Source organism: Tamandua tetradactyla, chromosome 24 (assembly GCF_023851605.1).
Source record: "Tamandua tetradactyla isolate mTamTet1 chromosome 24, mTamTet1.pri, whole genome shotgun sequence".
Lineage (NCBI taxonomy): Eukaryota > Metazoa > Chordata > Mammalia > Pilosa > Myrmecophagidae > Tamandua > Tamandua tetradactyla.
The window spans coordinates 32,667,732-32,688,478 of record NC_135350.1 but is presented as its reverse complement, the minus strand read 5'-3'; the positions used below and the strand labels follow the sequence as shown (position 1 = coordinate 32,688,478).

Here is a 20,747-nt window from a genome sequence, read left to right as displayed (position 1 = left end):
AAAGCTCTCTCCTGTCGTGATGGCTCCTGAGGCTGTCTACAGAAAGCAAAGGGACAATCTTCCAGTGACAGTGTCCCTTAGAAGGGAAAAGGAGTTGTAATAGGGATATATACCAACATGTGGGAATGAACAGTGAAAGGGGAGCTGGGCTGCTTAAGAGAATTGTAAATTACTACATTAAAAAGGCCTGCTTTTTCATGTGAAAAATCCTAAACCAGGCATTGCCTGCTAAGCCCCCTAAAATAATAGAGTCCTCTGGAGATAGCCCCTGGCAACAGTAAAGGGAGAAAAAGCCACTCAGGGGCTTGGGTGAGCTGTGACTCCCTTAGAATAAGGTAGGGGCAACCCCCATCACCAAATACCGCATTCATTCTCAGACCTCTGCGACATGCCGTGTTCCTGCTCCAGCCCTGACACCTTATTTTGATAAGGATTTTGTCTTACTACCAACTTAATACTTGAGGTGATGGTATAGCCTGTCTGTTTGCTGTTGCAAGACTCTGATAGTTTCCTAATCGTTTGATTTGAAAAAAATAGACAAGGCTTAATTTAAAAAAAAAAAAAAAAAAAAAAAGACAATGGAAGAATCCCCACCGCCCGGCAGTCGAGTTAGGCGTCAGCAGCGCCCAGAGCTCCGCGCGCAGAACTCTGCAGGAGATCTCCATAGAGACCGTGAGATACACAGAGACGCCGGGCGGCTGGCAGCGCAGCCAGCTTCTCGGTCTCTGCGGCTCCTCCTCGCAGACTCGCGGTCCCTGCTGTACCTGTGCTCCACCGTGTGGGCTGCGCAGGCGGACATTTGGGCCAGGACCTAGCGGGAACCGGGGAGGGAGTGCGCTAAGGCCGCTTCCTTTGCCGCTCGGGTCCCCCTTACCCGCTCCAGAGCGGGAAGCGGCGGAGCTTCCGCGAAGACCTGCGGAACGGGAGAAGTAGGAGCCGGTGGTGGCAAAATCCGGAACCGGCATTGCTACCAGGAGCCAATAAAGCCTTACACGCAGGGAGGACAGCAGCACCAGCAGGGCATTCTTAGCAGGCTTGCAGAATCTGTTAATATTGTGCCAGGATGACTACAGACATATTTCAACAAGAATGAAGATGTATGCAGCTGCTCAACAGACTCAAAGGGGGAACCACGTTGGCAGGAAAACAGAGTAGATGACCATCTCAGGTGTGCCGATGAGAAGTATTAATGATGGAAGGACCACTCCTGAGCCAACAGTCGGAACTACAGAAGAACTCTCAACAGCTAGTATTGCTTCAAATTTTGCAGATGCGCTAGCAAGACCATCTGAATTTCCCCATGTTGTAATCCCCTGCACACTGTCAGCAGTCCACATCATTGGCATTCCCAATTGGCAGTTCTGGATTTTCCCTAGTAAAGGAAATTAAAGATTCTACATTTCAGCATGCTGATGATAACATCTCAACTACCGGTGGATTTTCTTCAGCAGCTTCCATAAGGATACAACTGTTTCAAAGAGTAGTTCAGTTCCATCTCTGTGGTCCCCAGAGACTGTGTTCCCATTCACTCTCAGGGCACACTGCCACCAGCTCAAAAAAAACCAGCATCCAACTTGTCTGCCTTTGAAACACTTTCCCTTTCACTTGGGAATTCTTGGATCCTTAGAACAAGTAAGCTTGGAGATTCTCCTAACAAGGTAAATCCTGGTGAAACAAGGAGTGGTGGGGAGCAGCTGCTGTAAGACAGCTATGAAGAACTATGAAGAATACCTAATTGGGCACCAGTTAGAAGACAGAGGAAAGCTAAGCAATTCAATGCTCGATCTTATGGTGTGATTAGTTCAACAGCTCAGCAAATATTACAATCTTTAGAGAAGATGTCAAGCCCTCTATTGGATGCAAAAAGAATTCTTTCTGTTGTTTCTTCTCCCCTGAATTCTTCTCTTGATAGGTGTGGAATAGATCTCACAGATTTGGGGGCTAAAAGAGATAAGGTGGATTTCTTACTATCCTCCTGTTCGAAACTCATGACACCAAAGCCAGTTTCCATAGCAACAAACTAAACTGCCTATTTTAAACTGACAGTGGAGGTCCTAGGAAATGGAAGTACCAGTGCTACCAAAAATCTCTCCACCAATCACCAGCTCTTCAGTTCTAGTTCCTCTGTAATCACAACTTCCTCTCCATCACCCATCAGTCCTTCACAATCATTAGCAAATAAGATATGAACAATCTCTCTGAGCAGTACTGGCAGTCTCATGTTTAGATTTTCATCTTCTATTGTAAAATCTATTGAGGCAGATGTACTACTTCCATCATCTATTGGATTTGTTTTGAGTGTGCCTGTTACAAAAACAGCAGAACTTTCTGTTGTTTTTCATTGGGCAGGCACCAGGAATCGAACCCAGGTCTCCAGCACGGCAGGTGAGAACTCTGCCTGCTGAGCCGCCATGGCCCGCCCAACAGCAGAACTTTCTGACATGAGTAGTACTTCAGAACCAATGATAAGTACTTCAACTCAAGATATCACTGCAGTGAATAGTACAAGCTGTAAGAAGAAGAAGGATGAAGATTATGAGGGCCCTTTTAGACTAGCAGAACATCTGAAAGAAGGAAGTGTCCTAGATGTTCTGAAAAACACTGGTTTCATACGGCTGAAGGTAGATTCTTTTGCTCCTCGGCCTACTACATCAAGCCCTTAATTTATACAAGACCAGTAATAAGTAGCGTTTCCTCTAGTGTATTTGGACTTGGGGAAAATTTAAAAGCTGGATCATCATGGCAGTGTAATGCATGTCTACATTAGAGCAAAGTTTCAGATGATAAGTGCATAGCCTGTCAAGCCACAAAGCTGCCACCAAGAGATACTGCTAAACAGACTGGAATTTGGGACACCAAATAAACTGTCTCTGCATCAGAGACAGCTTTGGAGAAAAATTCAAGCCAGCAGTAAAAACTTGGGATTGTGATACCTATTTAAGGCAAAATAAACCTGAAGCTATAAAATGTGTAGCTTGTGAAACACCCAAACCTATAACTGGTATTCAGCAAGTCCTTACATTGCCAGTAGCCTCAGAAAGTTCTGGAAATATGACTGCTTCATCTTCTAGCTTTACTTTGACCACTTATACCTTACGATTTGGAGTTGAATTTTAAAAGCCCATAGGATCTTGGGAGTGTTCAATATGCTGTGTTCCCAATAATGCAAAAGACAATAAATACATGTCCTGTATGTCTGTGAAACCAAGGACTTCAGTGCTGCTTCAAGTAACAGTATTCTTTCTGTCTTCTGGAAGCCATTAGGATTGGACAAGTTTACAAAACCTGAGGGAAGCTGGGACTGTGAAGTATGCCTAGCATAAAATAAAGAAGATTCTGTCAAAGGTGTAGCATGTGAAAGTGTAAAGCCAGGCACAAAATCTGAGTTTAAAGGCTTTGGCACATCTTCCTCATCTTCAAACCCAGCGCCTCATTCTTCGAATTTAGAATCCCTTCATCCTCTTCTGGGCCTTCTCAGACTTTAGCAAACACTGGAAACTTTACATTTGGGGATCAAGGAGGCTTCAAAAATGTGTCATCAGATTCTGGCTCCATAAACTCCATGAGTGAAGACTTTAAATTTTCTAAACCAATAGGTTTTTAATTTGGAGTTTCATATGATTATAAACCTGAAGACATTTAAAAAGATGGAATTATAATACCTTTGAGTTTGGACTTTCCTCTGGCTTAAGCAATCCAACTTCTTTAGCTCCATTTCGGTTTGGGGTGTCTAATCTTGGGCAGCAGAAAAAGAAACTCCCTAAATCTTCATCAGCAGATGTTAGCGTTGGCACAGGTGTTATTAATTCTGATTCCGCTGCTGTTAACACTATAGTGACATCTGAGAACAAGAGCAGGTTAGGCTTTGGAACCATAGAAACCAAAAGAGTTTCAGTGGCTCTGTTCACATATAAAACATCAGAAATGAGAAAAGAGGAAATGCCTACAGCCAAAGGAGGGTTCACTTTGGACAGTATGGATCTGCCTGTCTGCCATCTGCCTTAGTGTTTGCTGTGGGAAGAACAGAGGAGAAACAGCAAGAGCCTGCCACTTTTACTTCTCTGGTGTTTGGGAAGAAAACTGTCAACCAGTGTTTTCCTTTGGAAATTCAGAGCAAATCAAAGGTGAGAGTTCTTCAAAGTGGACATTTAGTTTCAAGATGATAAAACCATCTGAGAAGGAATCTGAACCAGCAACAAAGGCCACTTTTGATTTTGGAGCTCAAACTGCAGCTTATGAAGGAACAAACAGCAAGGCCAGTTTTGTTTCTTAAGCAACAGTTCCTCTAGTTCAAGTACACCAGCCACTTCAGCAGGTGGTGGCATATTTGGAATTCTACCCTATCATGGTCAAGTTCATGTGCCAACTTGGCCAGTTGGTGGTACCTCTTTGTCTGGTTGGGCAAGTGCTGACCTGTCCTTTGCTATGAGGACATTTCATAGAATTAAATCATGATCACATCAGCTATATCCACAGCTGATTCCATTTGTAATCAGCCAAGAGGAATGTCTTCTTTAATGAGTGAGGCTTAATCTAATCACTGGAAGCCCCTTAAGGAGGATTCAGAAGAGACAGGTTCTCTTCCTGCTTCAGCCAGCGAGCCTGTCCTGTGGAGTTCGTCCAGACCCTCCATCGGAGCCTTCAGCTTCACAGCCTGCCCTGCAGATTTTGGACTCTGCATTCCCACAGTTACGTGAGACATTTTTATAAATTTTATATTTACGAGTATTCCCTGTTGATTCTGTTTCTCTAGAGAACCCTAACTGATACAACTTGGTACCAAGAGTGGTTCTTAAGAAACAGAATCTTAAAGATGGTTTTTATGAGTGGTTTTCTAAACTGACTGGACTCAAAGGTACTAAGGACTCTGATTCCCATAATCAGAATGACATTGCCAATCCATGGAGTGAGTTAGCAAAAGAAATAGTCAAAATATCACCGTTTGATTTTCTAGTGCCTTGCTTGTACGAAGCCAGGCTCTGGGGATAGTGTTTTTGACACCTTTATGGAGTTTTGTGGAAATATTAAGTACAGAGATGTTGGCAGGTTGTTAGATACACTAGTATGTACATTAATGAGTGAAAGAGATGGGCTTAAGGCTTCAAACAAGAAGCTTAAGCGCCGTCTGACAGATGAAGAGGTTTCTGTGAGTGTCCTGAAGGAAAATCTTATTTCCTGTAGCCGTAAACTTGAGATCTCTGAAAATCAGACTCAGAATCTTATTGTTAGAATGACAACTTTACAACGTAAACTGAAATCTCATTCTTGCATAGTGTCTGCCATTAAAGTGAGGGCATTGATTGGAAAGGAGTGGGACTCTGAAAAATGGGATGGTGACATATGGATTGATAATGATGTTGGTGGAGAAGTTGAAACCCTAGGTCATGCTGAATCTTCTCTAGATAACCTTGTAATAGTCTGCCCTGAGGACATAGCTGCTCCACCTCCAGTCTGCCTTGAGGAGTTGGCTACCCAACCTCTACCTGAAGGGATTAACCCTGGAGTGATTAATCCTGTTTCACCAGATGAAACAGCAAATGAATGCCCTGAAGCAAATGGCTTGGAAGATACTTCTAATTCTTTTCATGACCCACCCCCACTACCCCTCATTTCTTCCAGACCTATAACTAGACTAAAGTCCCAACAGGCCCCTAAAGGTGAGATGCAAAGTATCACACATGAGGAGGTACATTATACTCCAAAAGAACTGTGTGAGTTTTCCCATTTATATAGACAGAAATCAGGAGAATATGTGTGGCAATGGATTTTAAGGGTGTGGGATAATGGCGGGATGAATATAAAGCTGGATCAGGATGAATTCATTGATATGGGCCCACTAAGCTGAGATTCTGCGTTCAATGTTATAGTTCAAGGGGTTAGAAAAGGCATTAACAGTTTGTTTGGATGGTTGGCTGAAACATGGATCAAAAGGTGGCTGACGTTACCTGGGGTTGAAATGCCAGAATTGCCCTGGTATAATGTAGATGAGGGGATCCAGAGGCTTAGAGAGATTGAAATGTTAGAGTGGATTTATCATGCAAAGCCTGCTCTTACACCTGAGGAATGTCTGGAAGATGCATCTTTTACCAGAACAGTGAGAAATAAATTTGTGAGGCTAGTACCATCATCCCTTAAGAGCTCTGTAGTTACACTTCTCTGTAGGTCAGATATTACTGTGGAAACTGCTGTAACTGAGCTGGAATCTTTAAACACAATGGGGATGACCAGCTCCCAAGTTGGCAGAAGCCAGGTGGCAGCACTTAATTGCCAAAAACAGAGTGAATGTGGCTATTATAATAGACAGTAAACTCAAAGCAGGAGTCAGAATAATCTAAATCACAGAGATTTGTAGCATTAGCTAGTAAATCATGGGGTACCTAAAAATATAATAGATGGGCAGTCTACTAAATTCTTACTTGAGTTGTATAAACAAAAAGTTCAAGGTCAAGTGAACAGAAGTTTAACTTGAATTACAAAAAGACAGAGTCATGGCCCCTTAATCAATCTCCAGACTTGAAACAGTTTACAGACCCAGAGCCCCTTGAATGAAGGGGAGGCCAGGTCCCTTTGTAGGAGAACCCTGTTACACTGCCACAAATCTATACTGTTAATCTTTCTCCAAGCCTTCCCCAAGGAGACCAACGGCCTTTTACCAGGGTAACTGTGCATTGGTGAAAAGGAAATGATCAGATATTTCAGGGATTATTAGACACTGTTCAGAAGAGACATTAATTCCAGGTAACCCAAAACATCACTCTTGTCCACCACTCAGAGTGGGGGCTTATGGAGGTCAGGTGATCAAAAGAGTTTTAGCTCAGGTCCATCTCACAGTGGGTCCAGTGGGGCCCTGGACCCATTCTGTAGTCATTTCCCCAGTTCCAGAATGCATAATTGGAATAGACATACTGAGCAACTGGCAGAATCCCCACATTGGCTCTTTAACTCTTGCACTGAGGTCTATTATGGTGGGAAAAGCCAAATGGAAGCCACTAGAACTACCCTTACCTAGCAAAATAGTAAATCAGAAGCAATATCAGATTCCTGGAGGGATTGCAGAGATTACTGCCACTCTTAAGGACTTGAAGGATGCGGGGGTGGTGATTCCCACCACATTCCCATTCAACTCTCCTATTTTGCCTGTACAGAAAACAGATGGGTCTTGGAAGATGACAGTGGATTATCGTAAGCTCAACCAGGTGGTAACTCCAATTGCAGCTGCTATTCCAGATGTGGTATCATTGCTTGAGCAAATCAGTACATCCCCTGGTACCTAGTATGCAGCTATTGATCTGGCAAATGCTTTTTTCTCAATAGCTGTTAGTAAGGACCACCAGAAACAGTTTGCTTTCAGCTGGCAAAGTCAGAAATATACTTTCACTTTCCTACCTTAGGGGTATATCAGCTCTCCAGCCCTGTGTCATAATCTTGTCCGTGGAGACCTTGATCGTTTCTCCCTCCCTCAAGACATCACACTGGTCCATTGTATTGATGATATCATGTTGATTGGACCTAGTGAGCAAGAAGTAGCAACTACTCTAGATTTACTGGTAAGGCATTTGCGTGTCAGAGGATGGGAGATAAATCCAACAAAAATACAGGGGCCTTCTACCTCAGTGAAATTTCTAGGTGTCCAGTGGTGTGGGGCATGTCGAGATATTCCTTCTAAGGTGAAGGATAAGTTGCTGTATCTGGCTTCTTCTGCAATCAAAAAAGAGGCACAACACCTAGTTTGTCTCTTTGGATTTTGGCGAAAGCATATTCCTCATTTGGGTGTGCTACTCCAGCCCATTTATCGAGTGACCAGAAAAGCTGCTAATTTTGAGTGGGGACCTGAACAAGAGGAGGCTCTGCAACAGGTCCAGTCTGCTGTACAAGCTGCTCTGCCACTTGAACCATATGATCCAGCAGATCCAATGGTGCTGGAAGTGTCAGTGGAAATAGAGAGGCTGTCTGGAGCCTTTAGCAGGCCCCTATAGAAGAATCCCAGTGCAGACCATTAGGATTTTGGAGCAAAGCCTTACCATCTACTGCAGATAACTACTCTCCTTTTGAGAAACAGCTTTTGGCCTGCTACTGGGCCTTAGTAGAGACTGAATGCTTAACCTTGGTCCATGAAGTTACTATGATATCTGAGTTGCCTATCATGAGCTGGGTGTTGTCTGACCCTCCAAGCCATAAAGTTAGGTCTGTGCAGCAGCACTTCATCATAAAATGGAAATGGTATATATGAGATAGGGCCAGAGCAGGTCCTGAAGGCACAAGCACATTACATGAGGAAGTGGCCCAAATGCCCATGGTCTCCACTCCTGCCACATTACCTTCTCTTTCTGAGACCAGAGATATGGCCTCTTGGGAGTTTCTTACAGTGAATTGACTGAGAAAGAGAAAACTCAGGCCTGGTTCAGCAGGATATGCAAGTACTACCTGAAAGTGGACAGCTGCAGCATTATAACCCTATTCTGGGGTGTCCTTGAAGGACAGTCTTGAGGGAAAATTCTCCCAGTGGGCAGAACTTCGAGCAGTGCACCTGGTTGTTCATTTTGCTTGGAAGAAGAACTGGTGCATTTGTGTCAGGGACTTGGAAATACCATAATTGGAAAATTGGTAACAAAGAGGTCTGGGGACGAGGTATGTGGATAGACCTTTCTTAGTGGGCTAAAAACATGAAGATATTTGTGTCCCATGTGAATGCACACCAGAAAGTTACTTCAGCAGAGGAAGATTTTAATAATTAAGTGGATAAGATGACCCGTTCTATGGATACCAGTCAGCCTCTTTTCCCAGCAACTCCTGTCATTGCCCGATGGGCTCATGAACAAAGTAGCCATGGTGGTAGGGATGGAGGTTATCCATGGGCTCAGCAACATGGACTTCCACTCACCAAGACTGACCTGGCTACAGCCACTGCTGAGCACCCAATCTGCCAGCAATGAAGACTCCACGCTCAGCCCCCCATATGGCACCATTCCCCGAGGTGACCATCAGGTCACATGGTGGCAGGTTGATTACATTGGATTACTCCCTTCATGGAAGGGGCAGCGATTTGTTCTAACTGGAATAGACACATACTCTGGATATGGGTTTGCTTTCCTGGCACTCAATGCTTCTGCCAAAGCTTCCATCCATGGGCTTACAGAATCCCTTATCCATCGTCTTGGTATTCCACGTAGCATTGCTTCTGATCAGAGAGCACACTTCACAGCAAATGAAGTGCGGGAATGGGCACATGCTCATGGAATTCTCTGGTCTTACCATGTTCCCCATCATCCAGAAGCAGCTAGATTGACAGAACGGTGAAATAGCTTTTTGAAAACTCAATTACAGTGCCAACTAGGTGGCAATACCTTGAAGGGCTGGGGTAATGTTCTCCAGGAAGCTGTGTATGCTTTGAATCAGTGTCCGCTGTATGGTGCTGTTTCTCCCATAGCCAGTATCCATGGGTCCAGGAACTAAGGGGTGGAAATGGGAGTGGCACCACTCACTATTTCCCCTAGTAATCCACTAGGAAAATTTTTGCTTCCTGTCCCTGTGACCCTGAGCTCTGCTGGTCTACAGGTTTTAGTTCCAAAATGGAGAGTGCTTCCACCAGAAGATGCAACAATGATTCCACTGAACTGTAATATTTAACCACCTCCTGGTCATTTTGGGCTACTCATGCCCCTAGATCAACAAGCCAAGAAGGGGATTACATTATTGGCTTGGTGATTGACCATTACTATCAGGGGGTAATAGGACTTCAACTATACAATGGAGGTAAAGAAGAGTTTTCCTGGAATATATGAGATCTCCTAGGGTATCTCTTAGTACTACCATGCCCTGTGATTAAAATCAATGGAAAACTGCAACCACCCAATCCAGGCAGGGCTACCAATGGCTCTGAAACTTCTGGAATGAAGGTTTGGGTCACACCACCAGGCAAAGAACCATGGCAGCTGAAGTATTTGTTGAGGGTAAAGGGAACATGGAATGGATAGTGGAAGAAGGTAGTGATAAATATGATCACTGGCCATGGAATAAGTTACAGAAACAAGGACTGTAATGCTGTTTTGTTTATGTTATACAATTTAAGTTGTAAGATATCAAGTTTATGAATGAATATTACCCAAGGACTTGCACCCTATTCTGGAGAGATTTAATGTGTTTCTGGTTATGTGCAGGACAGTTGAGTATTGTTAGGTGAGGGAAAAGAAAATGTGTCTTTTTTTGTTTTCTATTTAGAAATTAGGTATGGTTGAAGGTGATGAGTATAGCTGCCAAGTTGAACCTGTCATGGTCAGGTTTGTGTGTCAACTTGGCCAGGTGGTAGTACCTGTTTATCTAGTTGGGCAAGTGCTGACCTGTCTTTTGCTATGAAGATATTTCATAGAATTAAATCATGATCATGTTGGCTACATCCACAGCTGATTTCATTTGTAATCAACCAAGAGGAGTATCTTTTTTAATGAGTGATGCTTAATCTAATCACTGGACGCCTTTTAAGGAGGATTCAAAAGAGACCAGCTCTCTTCCTGCTTGGCCAGCAAACCTCTCCTATGGATTTTGTCCAGACCCTCTATCGGACTTGTCAGCTTCACAGCCTGCCCTGAAGATTTTGGACTCTATGTTCCCATGGTTATGTGAGACATTTTTATAAATTTTGTATTTACAAATATTTCCTGTTGATTCTGTTTCTCTAGAGAGCCCTAACTAATACACACCCCTTCCTCCAGTCCACCTGTGGCTGCCTTTGTATTTGGACAGACCAGAAATCCTGTGAGCAGATCTGCCTTTGGTAACTCTGCTGAATCCAGCACATCTCAGTCTTTGCTATGTTCTCACGATAGCAAACCAGCAACCATATCTAGCACTGGTACAGCTGTCACCTCTTTGGTCTTTGGTCCAGGAGCCAGCAGTAATAATGCTTCAACCTCTGGTTCAAATTTTGGAACTGCAGCCATATCTAACTCTTTGTGATCTTTATTTCCTGCATCTAACTGCAGTGTTTATCTTGCAACCAGAAACTGAAGTTCCAGAAGAAGAAAACATATTTTTCCATTCAATCCTACTGTAAATGCTGCAGAAGACTGGTTAAATGGAAATCCTCCTGAGCCTGAATACTGGGCTGAGGCTGCAGGTATGCCAGGATTTCCATCAAAGATCCTCCTTTATATTTGGCACTGGACCTTCAAAACCATCTGCCAGTCCAGCATTTGGTTCTACATTTGGACAAAGTCAAAGTGCCAGACAGCCTAATCCCCAGGCTTTGGATCTATATCGTCTTCAACAGCATTATTTTCAACTGGTTCTCCACCTGCACCACCACCATCACCTATTTTTGGCACACTGTCAAGCAGGAACCAGCCTCCTGTGTTTGGGCAGCAGCTTAGTCAGTCTGCATTTAGCTCTGGAACCACTCCTAATTCCAGTTCAGTTTTCTAATTTTACAGCAGCACTACAAATTTCAACTTCACAACCAATAATCAATCAGGAATGTTCACACTTGGTGCAAATCTGGCATACCTGCAGCCTCAGCCCAATGATCAGGCTCAGAAGGATTTCCATGTAACCAGTCTTCAGTAGCATCTACAGTAGGGTTAAATGGGAAAAATATGCCTTCTTCTTATGGAACTTCAGTTTCTGTTCACAAGATAAAGACTGCAGTTAGATGCAGGAAATAAAGATCACAATGGTGATATACACAGTAGTTTTATTAACAATAGCTGGTGCCCTGCTTTCAGATACTGGATTGTACTTTGTGCCCAGGGTTATCTGATGTCTTTAATTTTAGAATTTTCTTCCTTTCTCTTTCTCTATAGAAATCTCCCAACCCCACCCCAAACCCCTTTAAAAAAAAAAAAAGCTAGACTGATGACTGATTCTTCAGCAAAAATGTTTTATGATCCAGCAAATTATTCACTGATTTGGCCTGGTATGGCTATATCCAGGAAAAGAGCCCACACCCAAATGGCTTTTACAGAACCTCTTTGTCTATATCACTAGTGTGTGTTGATATGAATTTATGGGATGCTTCGAAATTGTAATTATAGGTAAGGAATTCTGTATAAATTAGAGAATGCTGGAGTGAATGAATTCTATGCTGAGTTTGTGCTGGTGTATGTGTGAAGTGAGTGAGTTGGGTGGATCATGCACTAAAATTTTCTGATAGAGGAAGCCTGATTAAAGACTGATACATGCTAAGGACTTGTTAGAGCTATCTAGTTAATAATTGTATGCTATTTCTATATTTTCATTCTTAAGACTATCATCTTTCTTGCCTTTTCATTATTTTATTATGAAATTTGTATAAATACAATTTTTTTCTGTACTTTTTTGGCATAACATAAATATGTTAACTTGAAATTTTAATTTTGTGTTGCAAATTTGTTGTTGTTGTTGTTCATTTAGTCTTGTCCCAGATTTTATTATGTAAATTCCATTATTCAAAGTTGTCTAATCCATTTGGAAATCTTTTTTAAAAATTGGGGATTTGTGAAGTGAATTTATTGGCTTTTCTGATCCAGTTTTGTTTGTACCAAAAGTCAGTATTGTACAAAGTATTAAGCATATATTTTTATATTTACTGAAATGGACTATGGTGACTTTGGATAATAAGTGTGGTAGTTAGATTCAGTTGTCAACTTGGCCAGGTGAAGGTGCCTAGATCTATTGCTGTGAACGTGAGCCAATGGTACATGAACCTCGTCTGTTGCTGATTACATCTGAGTCAGCTAGGAGGCGTGTCTGCTGCGATGAATGATGTTTGACTTAATTGAATGGTGCTTAAATGAGAGAGTGCAATGTAGCGCAGCCAAAGCAGCTCAGCAGATCTCATCTTAGCACTCACAACTCAGACCAGGCCTTTGGAGATGCAGGAAGAAATCACTCTGGGGAAAGTTGTTGGAACCCAGAAGCCTGGAGAGAAGGCCAGCAGAGATCACCCTGTGCCTTCCCATATAAGAAAGAACCTCAGTTGAAAGTTAGCTGCCTTTCCTCAGAAGAACTAATGAAATAAATCCTCTTTTATTAAAAGCCAGTCCACCTCTGGTATGCTGCATTCTGGCAGCTAGCAAACTAGAACAGATTTTGGTACCGGAGAGTGGGGTACTGCTGTTGTTTACAAATACCAGATATATTGAAACAGTTTTTTTGATGGCTAAGGGGAAGATTTTGGAGGAACTGTGAAGAGAATGATGGGGAAGTCATGGAGTGCTTGAAGAGACTGTTGGTGTAAACGGAACCACTGCCAATCTGGACAAAGGGGGACACAAAGGAACAAACTGGAGTTTGCAGAGTGAGAACCATGAAGCTTGGGTCTGAAGCCAAGAAACTTTGGCCAGGAGAGTGGACCCACCCATATACATGGAGACAGTGAGTTTGCCCTGAGGGCAGAGAATGCCTCCCATCTCGTTGCAGTGGAAGAGTTGTGCAGCCTTAGGCCTTGGAAAAGGCATAGCACACTCCTTGGGGACTGGGGAGAGCTTGGCTGCCACCACATGGAGTGGTTGAGCGTGTACCCCGGAAATGGCAGAGAGCCCAGGGGTGGCCCCAATGCCTGGGGAGAGTGGAGCCGAGAAAAAGGTGGTCTCCTCAGTGTTCCCTGAGGTTAATTTGGGAAGAGGCGGGCCACTGCATAGGCCCTTGGACTGCCACTTTCTAAACTGTAGGATAAATGACTTTTAGACTTTGAAATCCAATGATGTTTGCCCTGTAGGTTTTCCTTCCAATTTCTCCCTATGGATCCTGTGACTGTTCCTCCTTTGCATATTGGCACCAGACAACTTGTTTTGAGATTCATAAGTCCACAGCCAGAAGAGAATTTTTTGCACCTTAATATTGGTTAAGGTGATGTATGTAGTTGCCAAGTTGACAAGGGGTGGACATGTGGTAGTTAGATTAAGTTGTCAGCTTGGCCAGGTGACGGTGCCTAGATCTATTGCTATGGATGTGAGCCAATGGTATGTGAACCTCATCTGTTGTTGATTACATCTGTAGTCAGCTAGGAGGCGTGCCTGCTCCAGTGAATGATGTTTGACTTAATTGGCTGGTGCTTAAATGAGAGAGTGCAACATAGCACAGCATCATCAGCACTCAAAGCTCAGCCTAGGCCTTTGGAGATGCAGAAAGGAATCACCCTGGGAAAAGTTGTTGGAACCCAGAAGCCTGGAGAGAAGGCCAGCAGAGATCACCCTGTGCTTTCCTGCATAAGAAAGAACCTTAGTTGAAAGTTAGCTGCCTTTCCTCAGAAGAACTAATGAAATAAATCCCCTTTTATTAAAAGCCAATCATCTCTGGTGTGTTGCATTCCAGCAGCTAGCAAACTAGAACAGTATGGAAAAGTTTAATATTAAAGCCATGTTTACTACAGTATAATTAACATGCTAAGTAATGGGATAAATGCCATCAAAAAAATTATGAAATTTTAAAAATGCAATGGAAATTTGCAAGGAAATTAAAAGGAAAATCTGTACTGAAACCAGTGGAATCAGCCATATAATTATGCTCAATACCTTTTAAGTTAGTGTAAATTGGCTTGACAAGAGAAAAAACAAACAACTTCATCCTAACAGTGTGCTTCATCCTGGTTCAACAAGCATTTATTAATCATCTACTAAGCGCTAGACCTTATGCTAGGTAGTAGATTGATAGCCATGACATAGACCATTGCCAGCCTCCGAGCTACCTTCTCTGTAAAAGGAAAGTTAAACAAGTGAATGAGCTATTTCCTGTGCACTGTGATATGTGTTCTGGGAACACAGGAAAGAAGTACAATGCCAGGTGGAAGCATTAGGAAATCTTCCTAGTGGAATAGATACTGGGCAGAAAATTTAAAGAACTGAAGATGGTTGATGGAGAAAAAGCACAGCCTAAACTGAAGGAACCTTTGTAAGGGACTCCACAAGGGAGAGAGTATGAGTAATGGGCAGCAAATGACTTAGGGAGGTACCCAGGTTGGTACAGTGGAACCTCTCCAGCCTCATTCTCCTGAGGATGATAGGAAGCAACTGGAAATTTTTTTTAAGTGAGATTAGATATAAAAAGCTTGCATTTTTAAAATATGTTCTCCATGTGCTGTTGACTGTTGACTATCCAGGAGTGAGATGCTATCAGCTAGGAGACTAATCAGGAATTTACTATAATCCAGATGAGAGATAATAGTGACCTAAACATGATGAAAATTGAAAGGAAAAAAAAACAGTAAAACTGAGAAATAAAGGAACAACATGGAACAATGAAATAAGCTTTAGGACAAAAGCTGAGAATAAACTCATTAGAACAATATATGGAGAGACTACTTGATGCTGTTTAATCTTCTTGAAATAGCCCCACTTATGAAAGAAAAGGTGAATCCCATTTTATTTGTTAATATATGTGTCAACATGTCCTAAGGCAGCTGCCATCATTAATGTGTCTCTCGGGCTTGTACTCTTGAACTATGAGGCTCAAAAACACTAAATTCATTCAAACTTCTACAAAGAACGTGGATTGGGGCATATTTATAATAACTATATCATGCTGCCCAAAATATTTTATTTTGTACATGTGAAAATTGCCAATAGAATACTCACAAAACCTTTTAACTTGTATCCCCAGCCTTGACATCTCTGGGAAAAAAATGAACTGCCTTCAAAATATGGATAGATGAGAGAAAGTGGGCACGAGAAAGAGAACAGGAAAGAGGGAAGGGAGAAGAGAAATTTATTTTCACTAGACTGATTAGCCAATCTCTTTCCCCAAACAACCTAATTTTAGTCTATAGAGGATGTAGTTCCTCTCTAGTATAAGAGCTGAATCCCTGCTGGAATATTTATGAAGTCAACATGTCTGATTTTATTAGGAGCTTTGCACGTAGGCAACCAGATGTGAGAAAAAAACATGTGAAGTCAATGAATCTCACACATGCAAAGTCTGTATTTGCTGTTTTAAATGTCACTAAGTTTTTCAAAATTAAGGAAAGATTTTAGCAAATTGCAAGTTGAGGTTTTTCTATATTTCCTGAGTGTTTCCTACTAAGTGGTTTTATTGTAGTCTGGTTGTTCTTCTGTCCAATAGCCAACATTTTCATCTTCTACCTTTAGTTTCATGTCCATTCTCTTTCATTTCCCCACCATCCTTTACTGCTTTTATCTTCCTATTAAACACAGTGTAATGGTTAATTTCATGTGTCAACTTACCTAGGTATTGGTGTCCAGTTGTTGGGTCAGTCAAGCACAGGCCTGATTGTTACACTGTGGGTATTTTGTAGATAGATTTGAATCTATAATCATATAATTGCATCTATGGCTGATTGCATCTACAATCAACAAGGTTTATTACCCTCAGCAATGTAGGAAGTTTTCTTTAGATTTCCAACTCTTAAAAGTCAGAACTGTGTCTTTAAGAAGGCACAAACTATAATTTCTGCCTCAACTTCAGCATCACTTGTATCAGAGTTTCCAGCTTTTGGCCTGCCCTGTGGGATTTGGACTTGCCAACTCCCATGGTCACCAGAGCCATTTCTTGCAATAAATCTCTTAATTCAGTTCTGTTTCTCTGGAGATCCTTGACTAATATACACTGTGTAACCTTCCATACCAGAAAGTGTTTAAGGGAACATCACTTCATTGTGCTTGCTGCCAAAGCCAAAGCAAAAACAGAAATTATATAGCAGAGCCAAGCTCTTGCCCCTGCTTTGTTCATAAAACACTTTCAAAGTGCATTGAGTAATTTGCCACTGTAACCACCAATACTGAGAGCTTTCAGGGCTGAGCTCTGACACTGTATTTAGTTCATAGTTTGACTGCTCAGCTAAAACTTCCATTTGCATGCATTTATTCTGCTTCACACATTATGTTATCAGTCACTTTCAATATTTCAAAGTCACAGCAGGCTTCTTCTGACACACATTTGTCAGAATGAACTGCCTTGATTGCTATTATTACAGAGTACAGTGTCTGAGTAAGGGGGAAGAGCTTATATAGTGCCAGAATATTGAAAATGCCTGATAAAACAATAGATACAAGGGAATAAAAATAGAATAAGTGCATATCAAAGGATACTTCAAAAGGTCAGGAAAGCATGGGATCACAAATAGCCATGAGAAAAAATATAATAAAAATTTTTGTGAAGAAGATAAGGAACTCATTGAAAATTCCACTGTCCTAATGTCAGTAATAGGTGAATATTACATACAATAATTTCTTTCCAGTAATCAAGGATTTAAAAAGGCTCTGATAATGGATGCTATCATCAGAGTAACTTTAGCATAGAATCCACTATTGAATAATAAGGAATACAATAAAAAGAAATGCTCTTCCAAAATAAACTTAACTAAATCTATAAGAGACCAACAGAATGCCAGGCCCATTACTACTTTACCATTCTTGATAGAATACTGGGCAGATAACCCAACAGAACTTCTGTGTCCCATTGTCTGCTCTTTACTCTAACTTTTGACCTTAAGCGCAGTTTAGAGCTGCACACTTTATCCATAGGAATGGGTTTTAATGAGAACTCCAGTTTCTATGGGTATGGATCTTCCTCAGAATTCCTCACATTTCAAGATTTGCATGCAGCATATCACAAGAAAATGAAAAAGCTATAAAAAATAGTATTCTTTTCTAAGACAGAAGGAACAAAATACAGAAACCTGGAATATGTAGAATAATGTAACATCAGAAAAACAGAAAAGGCTAAGTGGTGTTATACTATTCTTTGGGCCATTTTGTATAGATTTATGAATTTGCCTAACCTCATACATTCTCAACCTAATTTTCTAGTCATGTTCATGAAATTGTGGTAAACATAGATAATCCCCTTCATCTAACAGATGCACAGTTTGGAAAACCAGTGTCCTTTTTTTTAAAATAAAGTTCTGATGAGGAGGAATTATCACAATTAGAAGAGATTAAGAAGACCAAAAAAGAAAGCCAGAAATTCTAGGTCATAACTTAGTCTAGGTCATAAATGCTTACACTTTCCATTTCCAGAAATATGACTTAATTCTTTTAAGTCATATTAAATTACATTAAGATTAAGGAATTAATGTAATTTAAAGCTCAAAAATAAAGAATTGTCCTTTAATTCTGCTTGTATACTTATAATGAAATATAATAATCACATTTCAAAATTTGGGAGCAGACAATTTTTTCCTCTTTTTTTAACATTAATTTTAATTGCAATCACTCCTTATCCACCAAATATATACATTCCATTCTCACCTTCCCCCATTCCCTGGAAACTTCTAATTTACTTACACTCTCTGTAAACTTGTTATTTCTAGAAATTTCTAATGTGACTTCTACAATATTTCTCCATATGTGCCTTGCTTATTTCACAGAGCATATTTTCAAGATTCTTCCATGTTTCAGCATTTCAGAACTTCATTCTTCCTTATAGCTGAATAATATTCCATTGCCTATATATGCCACATTTTGTTTATCAATTCATTTGTTGATGGACACTTGGGTTGTCTCCATTTTTGTCTATTGAGACAAATGCTGCTGAAAATATTGATGAACAAGTATCTGAGACTGTGCTTTCTTTGCAGATATATCTAGAGGTGGAATTGCCGAGTTATATGGTAATTCTGTATATAACTTTAAAAGGAACTGCCATATTGCTTTCCATAGTAGATGCACAATTTTAAATTTCCACCAACAATGTACTAGAGCTCCAGTTTCTCCACATACTCTCCAACACTTGAAATTTTCTGTTTAGTTTTTTTTTTTGCTTTTTTAAATAATAGCCATCCTTATGGATGTGAAGTGATATCTCATGCCAGTTTGAAGCAATTAACTACCCCAGAAAAGCCATGTTTTAATCCCTATCCAATCTTGTGGGGGCAGGCATTTCTTTTAATCCTAATTCAATACTGTAGAATGGAAACTTTTGATTAGATTGTCTCCACAGACATGTAGCTTGCGCAATTGTGGGTGAGGCCTTTTGATTAGATGGAGATGTGATGCCACCCTTTCAAGGTGGGTCTTGATTAGTTTACTAGAGACTTTAAAGGGGGGAACATTTTGGAGAAATCTCAGAAACAACAGAGCTGACATAGATGTAGAACCTGAACGAACAGTTGCTTCAAGCTGACAGAGAGACAGGTAGAGAGCAGCAGAAATCACCGTGTGCCTTCCCATGAGATGTTCAGTAAGCCAGAACCTAGAGTTGTGTCCCAGAGGTGCTAAGTGAATAGCTATTGACTCTTAGAGAGGAACCCACTGGCATCAGAAGCTGGAAGCAAAGGAACCGGGAGCAAGGACCAGCAGACATCAGCCACATGTCTTCTGAGCTGGCAGAGGTGTTCCAAATGGCATCAGCCTTTCTTGAATGAAGGTAACCTCTTGTTGGTGCCTTAATTTGGACATTTTCACAACTTTTTGAGCTGTAAACTTGTAACTTATTAAATTCCCTTTATAAAAGCCATTCCATTTCTGGTATATTGCATTCTGTCAGCATAAAAAAACTAATTTAATCATTATGATTTTTTTATTTGCATTTCCCAAATGGCTAGTGCTGTTGAGCAGCTTTTCATATGCCTATGGGCCATTTAAATAGCTTTTTTAAAAAGATGTCTGTTGAGGTCTTTTGCCCATTTCTTAATTGAGTTGTCTTTTGTTGTTGCACTGTAAAAGTTCTTTATATGTTTTGGATATTAAGCCCTTATCTGACACATGGCAAATTTCTCCCATTCTGTAGGTTGTCTTTTCACTTTCTTGATAATGTTCTTTGATGCACAAAAGCTTTTAATTTTGATGAAATAATTTTATCTATTTTCTCTTTTGTTGCTCTTGCTTTTATGTCATATCTAATAATTCATTACAAAAGCTCAGATTATGAAGATTTGTTATTGTCTAGCACTGATCCATTTTGAGTTAATTTTGTAGATGGTGTAATGTAGGGTCTCACTTCATTCTTTTGCATGTCAATATCTGTTTTATACCCAGCACCATTTGTTGAAGATGCTCGTCTTTCCCCATTGCATATATTTAACTCCCTTGTCAAAAATAAATTAAGCATATATGTGTGGGTCTATTTATGGACTTCCTATTCTGTCACATCAGTCTATGTGTCTATCTTTATGCCAGTACCACACTGTTTTGACTATTGTTACTATGTATTAAAATTTGAAAGTGGCACATATGAGTCCTCCAATTTGTACTTCTCTTTCAAAATTGTTTTGGCTGTTCACTGTCCCTTGCAATTCCACATGAATTTGGGGGTCAGGTTTTCCATTTCCGAAAAAAAATGCTGAGTTTTGATAAAGGTTAACTTGAATCTGTTAATCATTTCAGGTAATAATAACATTGTAACAATATCAATATTTTTCACTCCATAAACATGAATGTCTTGCCATTTATCTAGGTCTTTAATTTCTTTCAACAGTGTTTTGTAGTTTTAAAGTGTACAGTTCGTTCATATCTTTAGTTAAATTTTTTCCTAGATATTTTAGATTCTATTGCAAATGGAAATTTCTTATTTGGATTTTTTTATTGGTAGTATGTATAAACACAAGTGTTTTTTATGTTTTGCTCTTGTACTCTGCCACTTTGCTGAAACTGTTTTATTAGTTTAATAGTTTTCTTCTGCATTTCTTTGGTTTTCCTATATAAAAGATCAAGTCATCTGTGAATATAGATAGTTTTACTTCTTCCTTTCAAATTTTGTTACCTTTTATTTCTTTTTCTTGCCTAATTGCTGTGGCTCAAACTTCCAGTAAAGTTTGGATAGCACTGTGAAATCAGGCATCCTTATCTTGTTTCTGATCTTCAGAGGAAGGTTTTAAGTCT

At 40.6% G+C, this 20,747-nt stretch overlaps 1 protein-coding gene and 3 pseudogenes across 3 annotated transcripts in view; all 4 read left to right on the top strand.

The window, feature by feature from the left end:
• GRID2 (glutamate ionotropic receptor delta type subunit 2) overlaps nucleotides 1–20,747 on the top strand; it is a 1,588,850-nt gene that overhangs the window by 1,430,996 nt on the left and 137,107 nt on the right. The window lies entirely within an intron of this gene.
• Nucleotides 816–2,024, top strand: LOC143668521 (nuclear pore complex protein Nup153 pseudogene; annotated as a pseudogene).
• On the top strand, nucleotides 2,412–4,455 carry LOC143668243 (nuclear pore complex protein Nup153 pseudogene; annotated as a pseudogene).
• On the top strand, nucleotides 11,072–11,657 carry LOC143668520 (nuclear pore complex protein Nup153 pseudogene; annotated as a pseudogene).